Below are 18,544 nucleotides of genomic sequence, written 5' to 3' on the forward strand. Positions count from 1 at the left end.
ACGACCGCCTTGGTCCACCTGCCATCAGTCCTTCTTGCTCTGCGACCGGCCCATTTCCATTTCAATTCTTTTACTCTCTTGATGATATCCGATACTTATTTTTGTTCTCTAATCCAGGGCTCTCCAACCTTGGCAGCTTAAAGACTTGTGGACTTCAACTCACAGAATTCCTCCACCAGTCCAGTTAGCTCAGGAACTCTGGGAGTTGAAGTCCACAAGTCTTCAAGTTGCCAAGGTTGGAGAGCCCTGCTCAGTGGCAGGATTCAAATGGTTTTGCCACTGTTTCGGTGGGCGTGGCTTGCTGGGTGTGCTTTGCCGAATGCCAGTGCACAGCTTTCCCCACACCAGCCGAGATCTGCAGCACCAAACAGCTGAGAGGATAAAGAAGAGAAAAGTTCAGGGGCCTGCGAGAGGCCCAATCCTGCACATTTCTCTTCATTTTCCTCTCAGCTGATTGTCCAGGATTTTTTTCCTTCTCTCGGCTGGTCGTCGGAGGCTTTTTTGACTACCAGTTCAGCCAAACCGGTCCGAACCACTAGTATACCACCACTGCCCCTGCTCTAATCCATGCACAGGTCTTTCTACGAGGGCTATCCACAAAATAGATTACGTTTTCATCTGTAGCAAGAAGGGGCGGAGCTAGCACGGCCATCTTTGGTCTGTGCGTCCGCCGCTCAGTCTGCATCTAGTCGTGCTAGTGGGAGGTTCGTATCATTGCCCGTTATTTCACAGCAAATGTTTGAAATGTGTGCTGCAATTGAAAATCCCGCGAGTTGTGAGGGGCGATCAGTGATAAGGTTTCTGTTGGCAAAAAACCATAAACCGATTGAAATTTTTCGGCAACTGTGTGAAGTGTACGGGGACAACATCATCACTGAAGGTGGAGTGCGCCAATGGTGCATTAAGCTTAAAAATGGCCGAACTACGGCACTCGAGAAGTCCTGAATGCTTTCAAGTGGGAGATTTTTCCTCATCCGCCCTACAGCCCTGATCTTGCACCAAGCGAAAGCATTCAAGGACTTCTCGAGTGCCGTAGGTCGGCCATTTATAAACTTAATGCACCATTGGCGCACTCCACCTCCACAGACCAAAGATGGCCACGCTAGCTCCGCCCCTTCTTGCTACAGACGAAAACATAATCTATTTTGTGGATAGCCCTCGTATCTTGTCTTGTGATGCTGATCTTTCCATAGCTCTCTGCGCCACTCCTAGCTTTTGTATCTATTGTGAGGTTAGTGTCCATGTTTCCCCGGCATATGTTAGAACAGGGTAACACACACACTGATCGAAAGTTTTTTCTCTTCTGGCACAGGGGGAGGTTGTTCTTGAAAATTACGCTTAGCTTGCCGAATGCCTGCCAGCCACATTTAAAAACAGAGTAAATGCAACCGTGTGATGATAGTGTAACTTTTGGCAGGCCAAATTCAGAAGTGATGCAAGTATGAAACCTTCTGAGGAGTGACAATGCGTCAATGCGTCTGACCACGTTCCAAGTCGAACGTTGGTTCAGGTGAAATGTGACGGCGTTGTTTGTTCAATTCTTTGCCTCTGCCTTCCTAGATAAGCTTTTTGTGTGTGACCGGGGAGGGGGTGATTTCATTTCCATTTCAGGGGTGTGCAGTGAAGGAGACCAATCATTTATCATCCTGCTTTACCTCCTCGTCATACATGTCATGCTAACGCCTGCCTAGCTCATTTATGACTACTGGAGGGGAGAGAAAGGTCTCCCTTTTAATATTGAAATCAGACCACCTGACCCATTGACATCAATGTTTACCAACTCTGGCAATTTTAAGGTAGGTGGAATTCTGGGAATTGAAATCCACCTGTCTTCAAATTGCCAAGATTGAGAAACTATGTTCTAGAGAACAGTTCACATGTCTATATTAGGAAAGGTGCCATTGTTGGACTGAGTAGTTTTCAGTTAGTACCTGATTTTGACCAATGCAATCAGTTTGTTTTTAGTAAAACCTGTATGTTTTATTAAAAGTTTTAAAGAGAACATAAAAACTGTTGTAGAAAGTTAGCCCCCTTCTCCTAGAAGAATGAGATATTGTAGGAAATATTAAAAAGGTAGAATATTATACCTCCCTGAATGAGAAAAGGAGACACGTGGTCTTGGAAAGAAGCCCCCACCCTTTGTTTAATAGACCCAGAAAGACTGGTCCATCCTATCTACAAGACAAAAGGCTGCTTATCTACAACACAAAAGACCTTCAGGACATACTAGGATTAGCCCTCTACACATCTCACCGCATGGCACCTGGGAAGATTGCATCACCCAGCAAGATTCAACCAAGGCTGGGACTCAAGACAACCTACAAAGTTACCCCTGCATGACCCCATGGGAATCTGACAACCAATCAGAATACATTTCTTTCACAGGAACAGGAAGCAAGTTCAAAGCCCAAGCCTCTCCCTCTCTCCTCTCTCCGTCTCTCCCTCCTCTCTCTCTCTCCCCCTCTCTCTATCTTTCTCTCTCTCCCCCATGTGCTCAATTGCCCAGGACCTCAAACCATGTGGTCCTGTCCACCATTAAACCATCTTTCCAAGTTTCCAGTGTCTTTCTCCCCACCTGGAACTGAACCCAGATGGACATTTCTTCCAACGCTGTCATAGACTACTACAAAATAGAGAAAGTGCAGAGAAGAGCAACAAGGATGATTAAAGGGTTTGGAGGTTTAATTGGGTAATGAACAGTTGAGGGAACTAGGTATGTCTAGTCTGACAAAGAGAAGGACTAGAGGGGACATGATATCTGTCTTCCAACATTTGAAGAGCTGCCACAGAGAAAAGGGGATTGATTATTATCTAAAGCACTTGAGGGCAGAACAAGAAACAATGGAAGTTCATGAACGAAATATCCAACCTGGAATTAAAGAGAAATTTCCTGACAACGAAAGCAATTAACTAACGGAATAGCTTGCCTCTGGGAGTTGTAGGTGCTCCATCAGAGGAGGCTTCCAAGAAGAGATTGGACAGCCATTTGTTTGGAATAGAATAAGGACTCCTGCCCTGGGCAGGGGGCTGGACTAGAAGATCTTCAAAGTGCCCTTCAGCCCTATGGTTCTGTGAAAATAAAGAAAAAAGAGAGAGAGAGAGAGAGAGCGAAGAAGAAAAAAGTGCAGAAAGAAAAATAAATAGGTAAAACAAGCCTCCAGTTTCCTTTGCAGCAAATATGAGTATGATTACAAAGTTTATCTCTTCTTCTGTGATTACAAAATTCCTCATTTTTTTATTATCTAAGTGCATTTTTTTCTGTTTTGTGAAAAAAAATTATTGAAAGGGTTTGCAGGCAGCCATAAACATAGATATTAGTCTTGTCTGAAATCAGATAGTTTGGACTAAAAGACAACATGCAGAAGAAGAAGAAATACTCAAGAATCACTCACAATTAAATGATTAGCTTTTACGGGAAAATATTATCTATATTTCTTCTCTGCAATTTTCATACCAGGCTACTTACTGTAGATTCAACCTAGAAATAAGGAGGGATTTTCTGACAGGGAGAGCAGTCCATTGATGGGATTCTACCGGTTCGCACCTATTCGCTGGAACTGGTTGTTAACATTCTAAGCAGTTCGGAGAACTGGTTGTTGGAAGAAATTACTGGCCTAATCCTGTAAGGAAGGCAGGAAGGAAACATTCTGGTGTTGCTTACAGAAACTGCCTCTCTGTTAACCCTAATTACATTCTTGGCAGGACTAGACTTCCTGTCTCAGGAACATTCTCTGGAGTTGTTTTCTCCTCCTTTGCTGGTACTTTGCTTGTGTGGAGTGACCATTCAAAGTTACAATGGCACTGAAAAAAGTGACTTATGACCCTTTTTCACACTTACGACTGTTGCAGCATCCCCACAGTCATGAGAGGCCAGGCGAGGAGATGCATGCCTCGATGTGAGTGATATTGAGTTGGCCACACCCAGCCAGTGACATGACCACCAAACCATGTCCACCCAGTCACATGACCACCAAGCCATGCACACCACCTAAGCCACGCCCACAGAACCAGTTGTTAAAAAATTTGAATCCCACCCTTGGAGCAATCTATCAATGGAACAGAAATTGCCTTCAGAAGTTGTGGGAGCTTCATCACTGAAGACTTTTAAGAAGAGGCTGGACTGCCATCTGTCAGAAATGGTGTAGGGTCTCCTGCTTGGGCGGGGGAGGGGGGTTGGACTAAATGACCTACAAGGTCCCTTCCGACTCTGTTAATCTGTTAAAATCTAAAATAACTAACTGTTCAAACGGTCAAAACACTTCATCATGAACTACTCTGGAGAGAGTGGAAAACCAGAACATTTAAACAGTACTGTTGGGCCTTCTAATCTGATAACGATGGCGAGGGGCATGTAGAATTCATAAAAAGGCTTTATACGGAGATTCCAGTTACTGATTAACAAAGGAGCCACTGGGCTTCCAACCTTGACCTTTATTTTCATTTGAGCAAACAGACCCATCCTGACATTTGTAAATAGTGCAAGTTACAAACCCTTCACTTTGTTGAGTTTTTTCCCCCTTTGCTTCAGATCAGTGATGGCTGTGATACAGTTTAGATTTGTGAAAGTAAGGGTGTGCTTCCATTACATATTTTTTCTTTATCTACTTTATTTCATTTGAGCCCATGCCTGAATTCCATCCATGGATAAAATATGAAATACCCTCAACAGCGATCTTCCACAAATCCTCTTGGAACAAACGGAAATAAGACAGGAGCATTTTGCATTCATAATGCCTGGATTAAAATCTCCTAATTTATACAATTAAGTAGAAATAAATTTATCCTTCAGCTCTAGAGATACGCTCAAGTGAAAGGAAGGCAGATTCACAGGTAGAGCTGAGATATAAATGGAACCTCCTGAGGAGAGCTCTGAAACTGGAAATAAATTTACTTATATTTAGAACTAAAGAGAAATTTCCTGACAGAATAATTAATCATAGAATAGAATAGAATAGAACAGAACAGAACAGAACAGAACAGAACAGAACAGAATAGAATAGAATAGAATAGAATAGAATAGAATAGAATAGAATAGAATAGAACAAGGGAAGGGAAGGGAATAAATTCTATTAGAATAGAATAGAATAGAATAGAATAGAATAGAATAGAATAGAATAGAATAGAATAGAATAGAATAGAATAGAATAGAATAGAATAGAATAGAATAAGGGAAGGGAATACATTGAAGAGAATAGAATAGAATAAGGGAAGGGAATACATAGAATAGAATAGAATAGAATAGAATAGAATAGAATAGAATAGAATAGAATAGAATAGAATAAGGGAAGGGAAGGGAAGGGAAGGGAAGGGAAGGGAATACATAGAACAGAATAGAATAGAATATGGAATAGAATGGAATGGAATAAGAACAGAACAGAACAGAACAGAATAGAATAGGGGAAGGGAAGGGAATAAATAGAAGAGAAGAGAATATAATATAGAATAGAATGGAATGGAATAGAATAGAATATGGAATAAAATGGAATGGAATAGAATAGAATAGAATAGAATAGAACAGAACAGAACAGAATAAGGGAAGGGAAGGGAAGGGAATAAATAGAAGAGAAGAGAATATAATATAGAATAGAATGGAATAGAATAGAATATGGAATAGAATAGAATAGAATAGAATAGAATAGAATAGAATAGAATAGAATAGAATAGAATAGAATAGAATAGAATAGAATAAGGGGAGGGGAGGGAAGGGAATAAATAGAAGAGAAGAGAATAGAGTATAGAATGGAATAGAATAGAATAGAATAGAATGGAATGGAATGGAATATGGAATAGAAGAGAAGAGAATAGGTTGGAAGGGACCTTGGAGGTCTTCTAGTCCAGCCCACTGCTAAATCAGGAGACCTTATGCCATTTCAGACAAGTGACTGTCCAGTCTCTTCCTAAAAATCTCCAGGGATGGAGCTCCTACAACTTCGGAAGGCAACTTCTGTTCCACTAGTTCAATGTCCTCCCTGGTAGGAAGTTTCTCCTTAATTCCAGGTTGCCTCTCTCCTTGATTAGTTTCCATCCATTGCTTCTTGTCCTGCCCTTCTGGTGCTTTGGAGAACAATTTGACCCCTTCTTCTTTGTGGCAGCCCCTCAAATATTGGAATACTGCTATCATGTCATCCCTATTTCTTCTTTTCTCTAGATAGCCATATCCCGTTTTAGCCTCCAGGCCTTTAATCATCTTAGTTGCTCTTCTCTGCACTTTTTCCAAAGCCTCAACGTCTTTTTTTGTATTGTGGTGAGCAAACCTGGATGCAGTATTCCTGGTGGGGTCTTAGTAAGGTTTTATAAAGCGGTACATCACCTCATTGTGATTCTATGCCTCTGTTTATCCCAATTGGTACAGAAGGTAGCCCAAAGTCACAGAAGAGAGCAGAGGGACAACACAGCCTAGAATCTTTGGTATTCAAGAAAAGAGCGAAGGTGCCGCCCCCTCCTGCCCAGCAGTCCACAGGCTATATCTAATAATGATGCAGATAAGTATTTGAGTCTGATAAGATTCCTGTCTATAGGTAAGCAGTCACCTATATTTTGTAGTAACTCCTCGTGTCCTTCATGGTGTTGTGGTTTGCCAGCTTTCAAGCGTCGGACAGTGGGGAAGAATAGGGACCAGTCCAGGAATCTAGGGTGGACTCGAACGAGGGTCCTGCATCCAATGCAGAGATGGGGCCAGGACCATCTGGAAGTGGGGTGCTCACTCCAGAGCCTCCAGAGTCTGGCAGCAGCGAGGCAGAGGAACAAGGGGAGCCTGTTCCCAGTGCGCGTGTGCACAGAGCTGCTAGAAGACAAGAGCAGCTAAGAGACAAAGGGGGCAACTTGGGAGTAAGGCTTGGAGGTGATTGCCCCTCCCCTAAGGCATAAAAGAAGTGCAAAGGTAGAGAAACCTTTGCAGGAAGCAAAGTCGGTCACTCTGTTCTGATTAAACCTTGCAGCTCTGTGTGGACTTGGTACTTCGTTTGGCTTTTTACAGTTAATTTGGCACTTTAGTTGCTGGCAGCAATTCAAAGGAGAGAAAGGTGGGTGCTTATTTCGAGGGACTGTTTGGGACTCATTACGGGCTGGGAATGAACATAATTCCCAGCGTTGAAATAAAACAAGAGCTGTTTGGATTAAGTGTGTGCTTAAAGTGTGTCTGGAAACCTTGGTCAGAACACTTGGTTCCTTGGGCCTGACATCAACTGGATGAACTTCCACAGATTTGGCTTTTGCTCATGATGTGCAAATGTCATAAGCAGAGGTACCACCTGGAACCTGAGCTAGACCCAGCCTTCCCTACCCTCCAGGTGGATTAGTTAGCTTAAATTGGCTGAGGTTTATGGGATTAGAGATGGCGAACTTGACTGCTCTGTTTAGAGACAATAATTTGGCTAAATTCCTTGTGGCTTGGAGACCCCTGTTAGATTTCCTGCAGGAACAGGAGAAAAAAGAAATGTTGACTTTGGGATTTGAGGATTGTTAAATATATGGTTATAACAATAGCACTTAATATACTGCTTCACGGTGCTTTTCAGCCCTCTTTAAGCGGTTTACAGAGTCAGCCTCTTGCCCCAAACAATCTGGGTCCTCATTTTACTTACCTTGGAAGGATTGAAGGGTGAGCCAACCTTGAGTCAATCAAAATCGAACTCCTGGCAGAGGACAGAATTAGCCTTTCTGGAAGGAAGGGAGGAAGGGAGGGAAGGAAGGAAGTCTAGGTCCTCATTTTACCCACCTTGGAAGGATGGAAGGATGAGTCAACCTTGAGCCTGGTGGAACTTGAACCGCCAAACTGCTGACAATCAGCAGTCAGCAGAAGTAGCCTGCAGTACTGCACTCTAACCACTGTGCCACTATGGCTCTTCAAATGGTTATGATTTGTTTATAGTTAATAGGCTATTGGTTTTAATTTATTTTTGGTTTTAATTTGTGAAATTGATAAATTATTAATTTATTTTACCAAACTTTTAAATCTCTCTCCATGGAATCGGTTCCTGGCACCCAAATGGTTGGGGGGCCACTGCCCTAGAGTAAGATGGGCAGCCAATAAATTTTATAATTAATTAATTAATTAATTAATTCTATGATATTAAACAAAAAATAAATAATTTCTTTCAGTTAGTTGTTAGTATTCTAAAGATTATGGTTAATGTTATTTATGTCAACTTAGAATTTGTTGTATATTGTTGTTGTTGTTGTTTCTTGTACTGAAAAAAGCCAGAGGTCAATTTTCTAATATTTTTATGTATTTTTGTGTGTCCCTTTTTAACTTTACCGTCTTATCCTGTTCCTTTTTTTTCCTTTACGTGTTCATTTATATTTAATTTTATTTTAAAAAAGATATTTCTTTTTTAAAAAAAAGACATTAATGGGATTGAAAAATTACCAAGTTGGATTTAGACAAACAGTTTTTCCCTCTTTCAGATTCTTCTGCAGACACGCAGAAGAGAAATCAGATAAGATGATATTTACTCCAGTGTTACTTTTGGAGTAAAACGCCTCCCCCACACCACCATTCACCTTCCATAGCTTCTAAAATTTCACAGGTGAAAATATGTGCTCAGACTGATAACTAAGCAAACATGGACGAGCCTTTTCCACAGCCTCTTTGATGCCCTCCTATCAGCTCAGCTGGCAGGAAGGTTCCACTATCTGTAGACTTTGCCCTCATGGATCCAGGGAGGAGAAAGCCTCACTCGTTGGCGAATGTTCCAACACTGGAAGTTTTTAAGAAGAGATTAGACAATCATTTCTCTGAAATGGTATTGGGCTTCCTGCCTGAGTGGGGGGCTGTGCTAGAAGACCTCCAAGGTCCCTGGGTGGGATTCAAATTTTTTTACTACTGGTTCTTTGGGTGTGGTTTGGTGGGCGTGGCTTGGTGGGCACGGCAGGTGAAGGATACCACAAAATCTCCATTCCCTCCCCACCCCCACTAACCTGCTTTCCAGCTCCGTTCTCCTGTGCAGGGCAACCAAAGAAGACCCAGCCGATCAGCTGGGACTCGATGGGAGGCAGAGCATAGATGGGGGCAGGGCCAGTCAGAGGTGGGATTGGCCTACTCAAAATGTCCACAACTGGTTCTCCAGAATTGGTCAGAACCTGCTGAATACCACCTCTGGTCCCTTCCAACTCTGATATTCTGTTATTCTGTTAAGTCATCCAGCTGGCAGTTATGCCCAAGGCAGGACCTGAACTCACCATCTCCTGGTGATTGTCCCAAAGTCGTGTCCTCATAGGATGCCCTTTCTACAATGCCTCAACAGGGCCACACAGATAAATTTGATGCTTATGGTTTTTTAAGGGACGTTGCTAACCTCACACTCACATACCAGCTGGCCAGGTATCTTACTGAAGTTATACAACTGCATGAAACTTTTAATTGTATATACTGTTTATTATCTACTTATTTTTTTTCCTCTTCTCCAATACAGGTAGTATTCAACTTACGACCACAATTGAGCCCAATATTTCTGTTGCTAAATGAGACATTTGTTAAGTGAGTTTTGCCCCATTTTAGAATAGAATAGAATAGAATAGAATAGAATAGAATAGAATAGAATAGAATAGAGTAGAATAGAATAGAATAGAATTGTTTTATTTTTATTTTTCTTATAAGTATCCATCTCATGTATTCAAAACTATGTTTATTCTTATACCTGTATCTTGTAAGCGATGGACAAATCAAATAAATAAATAAATAAAATAAAGAATACAGAATAGAATAGAATAGAATAGAATAGAATAGAATAGAATAGAATAGAAGAGAAGAGAAGAGAAGAGAACAGAATAGAACAGAATAGAATAGAATTCTTTATTGGCCAAGTGTGATTGAACACACAAGGAAATTGTCTTTGGTGCACAAGCTCTCATGTCCACAACGAAAAAATAAAATACATTAAACAAGAATCATAAGATATAACACTTAGTGATAATCTTAGGTTACTAATAAGCAATCAAATCATACTAGGAAACAAAACAATATAAATTGTCAAGATACAAGCAACACGCTTATAGTCATAAGGGGCAAGAGATAGATAATAGGAAGGATGAGAAGAATAATAGTAATACAATCTTACTACGTAGTTTGACAGTGTTGTGGGAATTTGTTGTTTAGCAGAGTGATGGAACTTGTTCCACACCTGTTCCTGTGTCTCATTGTTCTGGTGTGCAGTGCCCTACAGTGTCGTTTTGAAGATAGAAGTTGAAAAAAATTATGTCCAAGATGTGAAGGGTCTGTAGATTATGATCTTTCTTGCACAGTTGTTAAGTGAATACATGAAGTGAGCTGATAAATTAGCTCACCTGTCGGTTTCCCCATTGACTTTGCTTGTCAGGTGGTCGTAAAAGAGAATCACCTGACCCTGGGACTTTGCAACCATCGTAAATATGAACCCGTTACCAAGCATCTGAGGTTGACCCTGTGATCAGGGGGATGCTGCAAAGATTTGTAACTGTGAAGAATGGTCAAAAGTCACATTTTTTCAGTGCCATTGTAACTTTGAATGGTCACTATATGATCTGTGGTAAGCCGAGGAATACATGTAACAAATAGTTGTATTACATTATTTCCCTTTGTACTGTACTCTTGTATTGTAAAGGCTGGTCAAAGACCAGAAGGAAGAGATTTGATTTATTTAACTCAGCCAAAGTCACTGTGCAGTTTCCACCTGACCCTGATAGGCTTCTGAAGGGCTTTTGCTCATCACTTGTACAACAGCAGCTAAATCTTCAAGAATTTGTTGTCCCAAACAGGCTGTCAAACTGAGTTCTTCTACAACAGGGGTCCCCAAACTTGGCAACTTTAAGACTTGTGGACTTCAACTCCCAGAAGTCCACAAGTCTTAAAGTTGCCAAGTTTGGAGACCTCTGTTCTAGAACTTATTCATTATTTTCTTCCTTAACACATTTTGTTTTGCACGAAGGAAGAAAATGCAAATTTATTTATTTACTTATCACATTTGATACTTGGCATCACACCTGCATGCCAAATGATGGTGGAGGCTTACAAATGGGAGGCAACAGTCTTTGGATCTCTCATCCTTCTGCGAAAGAGAGAAAACAATTATAGAACATTGTACCTGTCAACAGTGGTGTCCCCCAAGGCAATGTTCTAGGACCAACTCTCTTCATACTCTCCATAAATGACCTCTGTGATCATATTAAGAGCAACTGTGTTCTCTTTGCTGATGATGTAAAGTTATTCAACACCACAGACAATACTGCTACCCTTCAAAAAGACCTCGACTATGTATCAGAATGGTCAAACAAATGGCAACTTCAAATCTCAACAAATAAATGCTCTGTCTTACATATTGGCAAAAAAATAAAATACAAGCTGAATAGTCAAGACCTTGTTGAGGATCCAAACTCTGTCAAGGATCTTGGAGTACTCATCTCAAATGACCTAAGTGCTAGAGCCCACTGTAACTACATAGCCAAAAAGGCATTAAGAGTTATTAACCTAATCCTACATAGCTTTTTCTCTGGTAATATTACACAAATAACTAGAGTATACAAAACATTTGCTAGACCAATACTCGAATACAGCTCATCAATCTGAAACCCACATTATGTATCTGATATTAACACAGTTGAGAAAGTCCAGAAATATTTCACAAGAAGAGTTCTCCACTCCTCTACTCGTTGCAGAATACCTTATGCCACCAGACTTGAAATTCTAGACCTAGAAAACCTTGAATTACGCCACCTTCGATCCGATCTAAGTATAGTATATAAAATTATACATTGCAATGTCCTACCTGTCAATGAATACTTCAGCTTCAACCATAACAATACAACAGCAAACAATAGATACAAATTTAAGGTTAATCGCACCAAACTTGATTGCAGGAAATACGACTTCAGCCACAAAGTGGTCAATGTCTGGAATACTCTACCTGACTCTGTGGTTTCTTCCCCAAACCCCAAAAACTTTAACCTTAGACTGTCTACTATTGACCTCACCCCTTTCCTAAGAGGTCTGTAGGGGGCGTGCATAAGCGCACCAATTGTGCCTACCATCCCTGTCCTATTGTTTTTTTTATTTTTTTTATTTTTCTTATATGTATCCATGTATCCATGATTATGTTTTTACTTATACCTATTATCTTGTAAGCAATTGACATAAATAAATAAATAAATAAATAAATAAATAAATAAATAAATAAATAAATAAATAAATAAATAAATAAAAAATAAACAAACCTTGGTGGGTAAAACACTCCTAGAGTGTGTTTGTTTCTTGAGTTAAACATGTATGATAAAAAGATAAGTATTTTATATATGCTCTCCCAGATTTTTTTTTTTAAATTGTTCATTTTTAGTTGGGAATTGCTATATGGAAAAGCATTTGATCATGAATGGTTATAGCAGAATTCTACGAAATCCAGACTCCTCCAACAATCAAATTCCTTCAATTAAGCCTTTGGTGAATCTCTAATCCTGGAACTTATGTTTTAAACTCAGACTTTCATATTGCTATAAACTCTGCATTACTGATACTGATCCTCTGCTGATCCAGTTCTACAGAGGAATTATTGAGTCTGTCATCTGCACCTCTATAATTGTCTGGCTTGCTTCTGCAACCCAACAGGACAGACACAGACTTCAGAGAGTAATTAGGACTGCAGAAAAAACAATGGCTATCAACCTGCTTTCCATCGAGGACCTGTATCCTGCACGAGTCAAAAAGAGGGCTGTGAAAATATCTACAGACCATTTCAAGTCCTTCCCTCAAAATGACGCTATAGAGCACTGCACACCAGAACAACTAGACACAAGGACAGTTCTTTCCCGAATGCCATCACTCTGCTAAACAAATAATTCCCTCAACACTGTCCAACTACTTACAAAGTCTGCACTATTATTACTATTAATCTTCTCATCACTCCTTATCACCCATCTCCTCCCACTTGTGACTGTAGGACTGCAACTTTGTCGCTTGTATCCTTACGATTTATATTGACTGCTTCCTAGTATGATTTGATTGCTTATTGTACCCTGTGACTATCATTAAGTGTTGTACGTTATGATTCTTGATTCTTAACGAATGTACCTTTTCTTTATGTATACTGAGAGTATTTACACCAAGACAAATTCTTTGTGTCTCCAATCTGACTTGGCCAATAAAGAATTCTATTCTATTCTATTACCATATTAGTAGTATCTGAAAAGTAGCAGTTAAATCAGGGCTGTCCAACCTTGGCAACTTTAGGACTTGTGGACTTCAACTCCCAGAATACTGCAGCCAGCATAGTTTCACTGGGGAATTCTGGGAGATTTAAGTCCACAAGTCTTAAAGTTACCAAGGTTGGACAGCCCTGATTTAAATATTTGAGATTAAGGCACCAAATAAGGGCTGTTACTACCCAGGCACAGAGTCTTAGAAAACAGGTCTCGTTCTGTTTTTATCCAGAGTTTGTCCAGGTGGATTTTTTTAAAAGAAATGTATGATCTGGCAGATGCTTGCAATGATGTGACAAAGTTTACATTGCTGATGGGGTCTTACCTTCATTGCTTCATCCTTCCTCTTGCAAATGAATGTTCAGCTGAAACTCTGCAGGTGAGTCACAAACACCTCAGGTGCACCATCAACAAGGTGAGAGTGTTGGCCTTTGCCAGTCAATAAGATGATTCTCGATCATGAATGGTAATTGTTTGTATTAATTAGAAACTCCTTGAGGGCACATGATGTCATTGCAGAAATGGGTTGAGAGCATTTGGGAGAGAGGCTCTGGTTTTTCTTGTTTCTTTCTTTTCTTGGTTGAAAAGCTTCAGCGTTCGCAGACACCAGCATTTGCTCAACTCAGGGTTGAGGCAAACAAAGCTGGCGCTCTTATTTATCCAGTCATTGTTCCATTCCATTCTCTTAAGGATGTTGAAACCAAATGCAGACGCTTACACCTAATTTATGATAACGCATTCTTTAATGCTAGCACTGGTAGAAATCTCTTATATAGGACTTTTGAGAGTCTATGCAAGAGACGACAGGCAGACAGACTGACAGGCAGGTATAATACGCCAGAGAGAGAGCTGTGGACGAAAGAGAATAGGCTAAGGTTAGAAGGAATAGAATAGAATAGAAGTTGGAAGGTACCTTGGAGGTCTTCAAGTCCAGAGCAACCTCTACTATTTCAGATAAGTGACTGTCTAGACCAGGGCCGGATGTGTCATGCACTGGCCATGCCAATGCCCGGTTTAGTGAAGGGGAAAAAGGTTCCCAATATGTCGTGTGAGTTTGACACCCCTGGTCTAGACTTTTCTTAAAAACCTTCAGTGATGGAGCGCCCACGATTTCTGGAGGCAAGCTCTGGTTAGTTGTCCCCACTATTAGGAAGTTTCTCCTTAATTCCAGGTTGCTTCTCTCCTTGATTAGTTTCCACCCATTGTTTCTTGTCCTGCCTTCTGGGGTTCGGGTCAGGGTTAGGTTTGGAGAATAGGTTGACTCCCTCTTCTTTGCGGCAGCTCCTCAAATACTGGAAGACTGCTATCATGTCACCCCTGGTCCTTCTTTTCTCTAGACTAGCCAAATCCAAATTCTGCAGCTGTTCATATGTTTTTGTCTCCAGGCCTTTGATCATCTTAATTGCTCTTCTCTGAACTTTTTCCAAAGTAATTTGCAAAATAAAGTGGTCTCCCTCCGGAATATCTTGTTTTCTTCTTATGTGCTCAATTTTCCCCTTGGAATGGGTCATCTAAGGCAGTGGTCCCTAACCCTCCTACTGGGCCTTGAGCTGTTTGGAACCGGGCCAGGGAAGTGGTGGGCGAATGCATGCACGCATCCTGACTGGCATGAGCAGTGGCTGAGCATATGCGCATATGATCTATCTGCGCAAGAGGTAGGCATGCGTGCCCACTGCTTATGCAAATGGAGCTGCGCATGTGCTTGTGGCTGCCCACCGCTGGTCTGCAAAATTGGAAAGGTTGGGGAATTCTGATCTAGGGGTTCTAGAAATGGCCTGTGCATTTCAGAAAATGTACAATTGGTCCTTGTTTAGCTATCACAATTGGCAGTGGCAATTTGGTTGTTAAATGAAACAGTCACAAGGTGATACCATGGCAGTATTTATCAGCTTATTTCAGTTTTCCTTTGCTTTACAGATCTGTGAAGGACAATTGTGAAGGAGAATTGTCCAAAAATACAGTTACTTTTTTTTATCAAGGTCATAACTGTCCACTAAACAAGGCAGTCATTAAACAAGGACTATCCTTAGCATGCAGAATAGAAAGTGTAATCTTTATTATTCTAAACATTGGGCAGCTACAGTGCATGTCACCTCTGATGCAACTTTTATTTTATTTTATTTTTTAACAAATTTTACTCAGTTTTTCACATTAAAAACAAAAATCTCTTTTTAGTGGACAACATATTTCCGGGTCATCACCTTAACATACAAATATGACAGCAATTATACATTCATATATGCATACTTAATTATATTATTACCTTTTCCATTCCAAATTTTCAGTAAGGAGAGAAACGAACACATTAATTCTAGCCTCTTTCATTAATCTCAATTGAAACATCTTTTTGTTTCATTTCAATTATTTCAAATAATTTTATTTTATTAAAGCACTATGACACAGTTACAATATACTGCAATTTTCCAAAAACAAAATTGGAATAAGGTTCCTTACAGAGTCATCCATACAAGCCTATTTTTCCTTCGTCCTTCATGTATTGTATCAAGAAGAAAATTATACAAAAGAAAAAAAGAGGAGCACCAGAGGCCCAAGCACTTATAAGTACTAATGTATGGGATGGGTGGCAATTTAGAAATATTTTGCATCCTCTAAATAGCACTAAAATGTATCTATTCCCTCACTTTAGAATAAAGGTAAAGGCAAAAGTTCCCCTCACACATACATGCTAGTCGTTTCCGGTTCTTGGGGGCGGTGCTCACCTCCATTACAAAGCCGAAGAGCCAGCGTTGTCCGAAGACGTCTCCGTGGTCATGTGGTCGGCAGGACTAAATGCCGAAGGCGCACGGAAGGCCTTCACCTTCCCACCCAAGTGGTCCCTATTTTTCTACTTACATTTTTTTACGTGCTTTTGAACTGCTAGGTTGGCAGAAGCTGGGACAAGCAACGGGAGCTCACTCCATGATGCGGCGCTAGGGATTTGAACCGCCGAACTGCCGGCCTTTCTGATCGGCAAGCTCAGCGTCTTAGCCACTGAGCCACTGTGTCCCTCACTTTAGAATACCCACTAAGGTGCCTTAATCCAGGTAACCCCCCTGCCTGAGCTCTCAAACCACTTGAAAAACACCTTCTCTGTTTGCTGCGGAAACGCCATTCAGGGATGCTGAGCGAACACCTATTTCTGGGAATCCCTGACCTGCAGGGAGATTCCTTAGTCATCAGCCTGAAGGGCTCAGTCATCCTCACAATCACAGTGACACTCATCAGTCCCACCTACAGATGATGGTTCATCCAAGCAGGCAACGTGCCAGGCGCCGTTGCCACCCAGAATCTGCCTGCTGCAGATATCAGCAGGGCAGGCCACCAGCTGTCTGCAGCACCTGGCAAACCTTCCTTTAAGAAACCCCATTAGGTCAAGGAGGAGGGGGGGCTCCTTTTAAACAGGACGGAAGATCAGATAAAGTCCAATGGTTCCTTTTTAGGTGGAGGACAACTCCAGTCAAAGCTGACATTTTAGGAATACAAGCAGTCCTCGGCTTACGACCACCATGGAGCCCCAAATTTATGTTGCTAACTGAAACAGTTTTTCAATGAGTTTCGCCCCATTTTATGACCTTTCTTGCCACATTTGTTAAGTGCAGTTTACAACCATGTCGCTAACACTGCAGTTGTTAGCGACATGGTTGTAAAGTGAATTTGGCTTCCCCATTGACTTGGCTTGTCAAAAGCTTGCAAAAAGAGATTGCGTGACCTCTGCCATTCCTTATTCTCAAGTGCAGAGTTTCTTAAACTTTTTAATCTCAGGAACCCTTCCCGCTTTTAAAAATGATGGATGTCCGCCCAAAATAACAACACTGAACCCATTAAATATTAACACAAAATATTGTTCATGAAAAGCTCTCTATTTTTAACAAAGAAAAAAAAATAACAACGAGAAAGGTGACATTGTTTTACATTTTTGCAAATATCTTCAATATCTGGCAAATAATTTTGATTTCATGGAGTCCCGAGAGGGTTTTGTGAGACCCCACCCAAGGGTCTTCAGAAAAAAAGGAGTAATGGGTGAGTACAGGGAATCGGAACACCCCATTCATCAAATCCTATGCTTGCCCACTTGACCATTACAGCTCTCTGTAGAAACTCTGATGTTACAGTCTTTTTGGGCACATGCCATAATATCTTGCTAGGCTTTTTTGCATGAAGTTGATTTTCATAATTTGTATTACATTGCTGATTAGACTATAAAATTCCAAGACAGGGCATACTACCAACAGGATATATTGTAGATAGCAAGGTAGAAGCAGAGGAGGAAGAGCCTGAAGATCTATTTCTCAGAGTTCCACTTCTATTAAAGGTAAAGTTTCCCCTCGTGCTGGTCATTTCCAGCTCTAGGGGGCGGTGCTCATCTCCGTTTCAAAGCCGAAGAGCCAGCGCTGTCCGAAGTCGTCTCTGTGGTCACGTGGCCAGCATGACTAAATGCCAAAGGCGCACAGAACGCTGTTATCTTCTCACCAAAGGGGTCCCTATTTTTCTACTTGCATTTTTTTTTTTACGTGCTTTCGAACTTCTAGGTTGGCAGAAGCTGGGACAAGGAATGGGAGCTCACTCTATTACGCGGTGCTAGGATTCGAACCACCGAACTGCCAACCTTTCTGATTGACAAGTTCAGCGTCTTAGCCACTGAGCCATCCTGTTCCTTCCACTTCTATTAGCCACCAGTTAAAAGAGGTACATGAACATCTGCGAGAGCATATAATCTCCACTACTGTAGAGACATCAGATCTAGGCTGCAAACATCTGAACAACCACTAGATGGGAGTGAAGAAAGAGTTCTTTGTCTCTTTGCTGCCCTCTATTGGTTGCTCTAATCAGCATGCATGCTCATCAGAAGTCCCTATAACACTGCTCCCACCCACCATGCCACCCAAGGGTGCGATTCAACATTTTTAACAACTGGTTCTGTGGGCGTGGCTAGGTGGGCATGGCCATGTGACTGGGTGGGCATGGCTTCTTCTTTTTTTTTTTTGCAGCATCCCCCCCCCCACCGGCTCCATTTTTGGGTCTCCTGAGCCTCAGTGAAGTCTCTTGGGGGAGTGTTTTTGCTCCCAGAAAGCTTCCTTGAGGCCCAGGAAGGCAAAAAATGGAGTGTAGGGAGGCCACACAGCACCACCCCACACACCTTTTTTTGCCTGCTGGGCCTCAGGGAAACCTCCTGGGTGAAGCAGTAAGACAGCGAGGGGGATCCTGGTACAGCTGATCTTTGGAACAGCTGATCGTTGGGAGGAAAAAAAATACGTTAAGAAGTGACTGGGCGGGGGAGGATGCAATCAGTGAGGTCGAGCATGTGCGCAATAAGGACTGACTGGCCGGGGAGGGGAGGGGTGGGCAGAGAGGGGTGGGGCTGAGCCACCCGGGGGCACAA

Source organism: Notechis scutatus, chromosome 9 (genome assembly GCF_049901735.1).
Source record: "Notechis scutatus isolate UNSWTSFEM ecotype Mainland chromosome 9, rNotScu1.2, whole genome shotgun sequence".
Taxonomy (NCBI): domain Eukaryota; kingdom Metazoa; phylum Chordata; class Lepidosauria; order Squamata; family Elapidae; genus Notechis; species Notechis scutatus.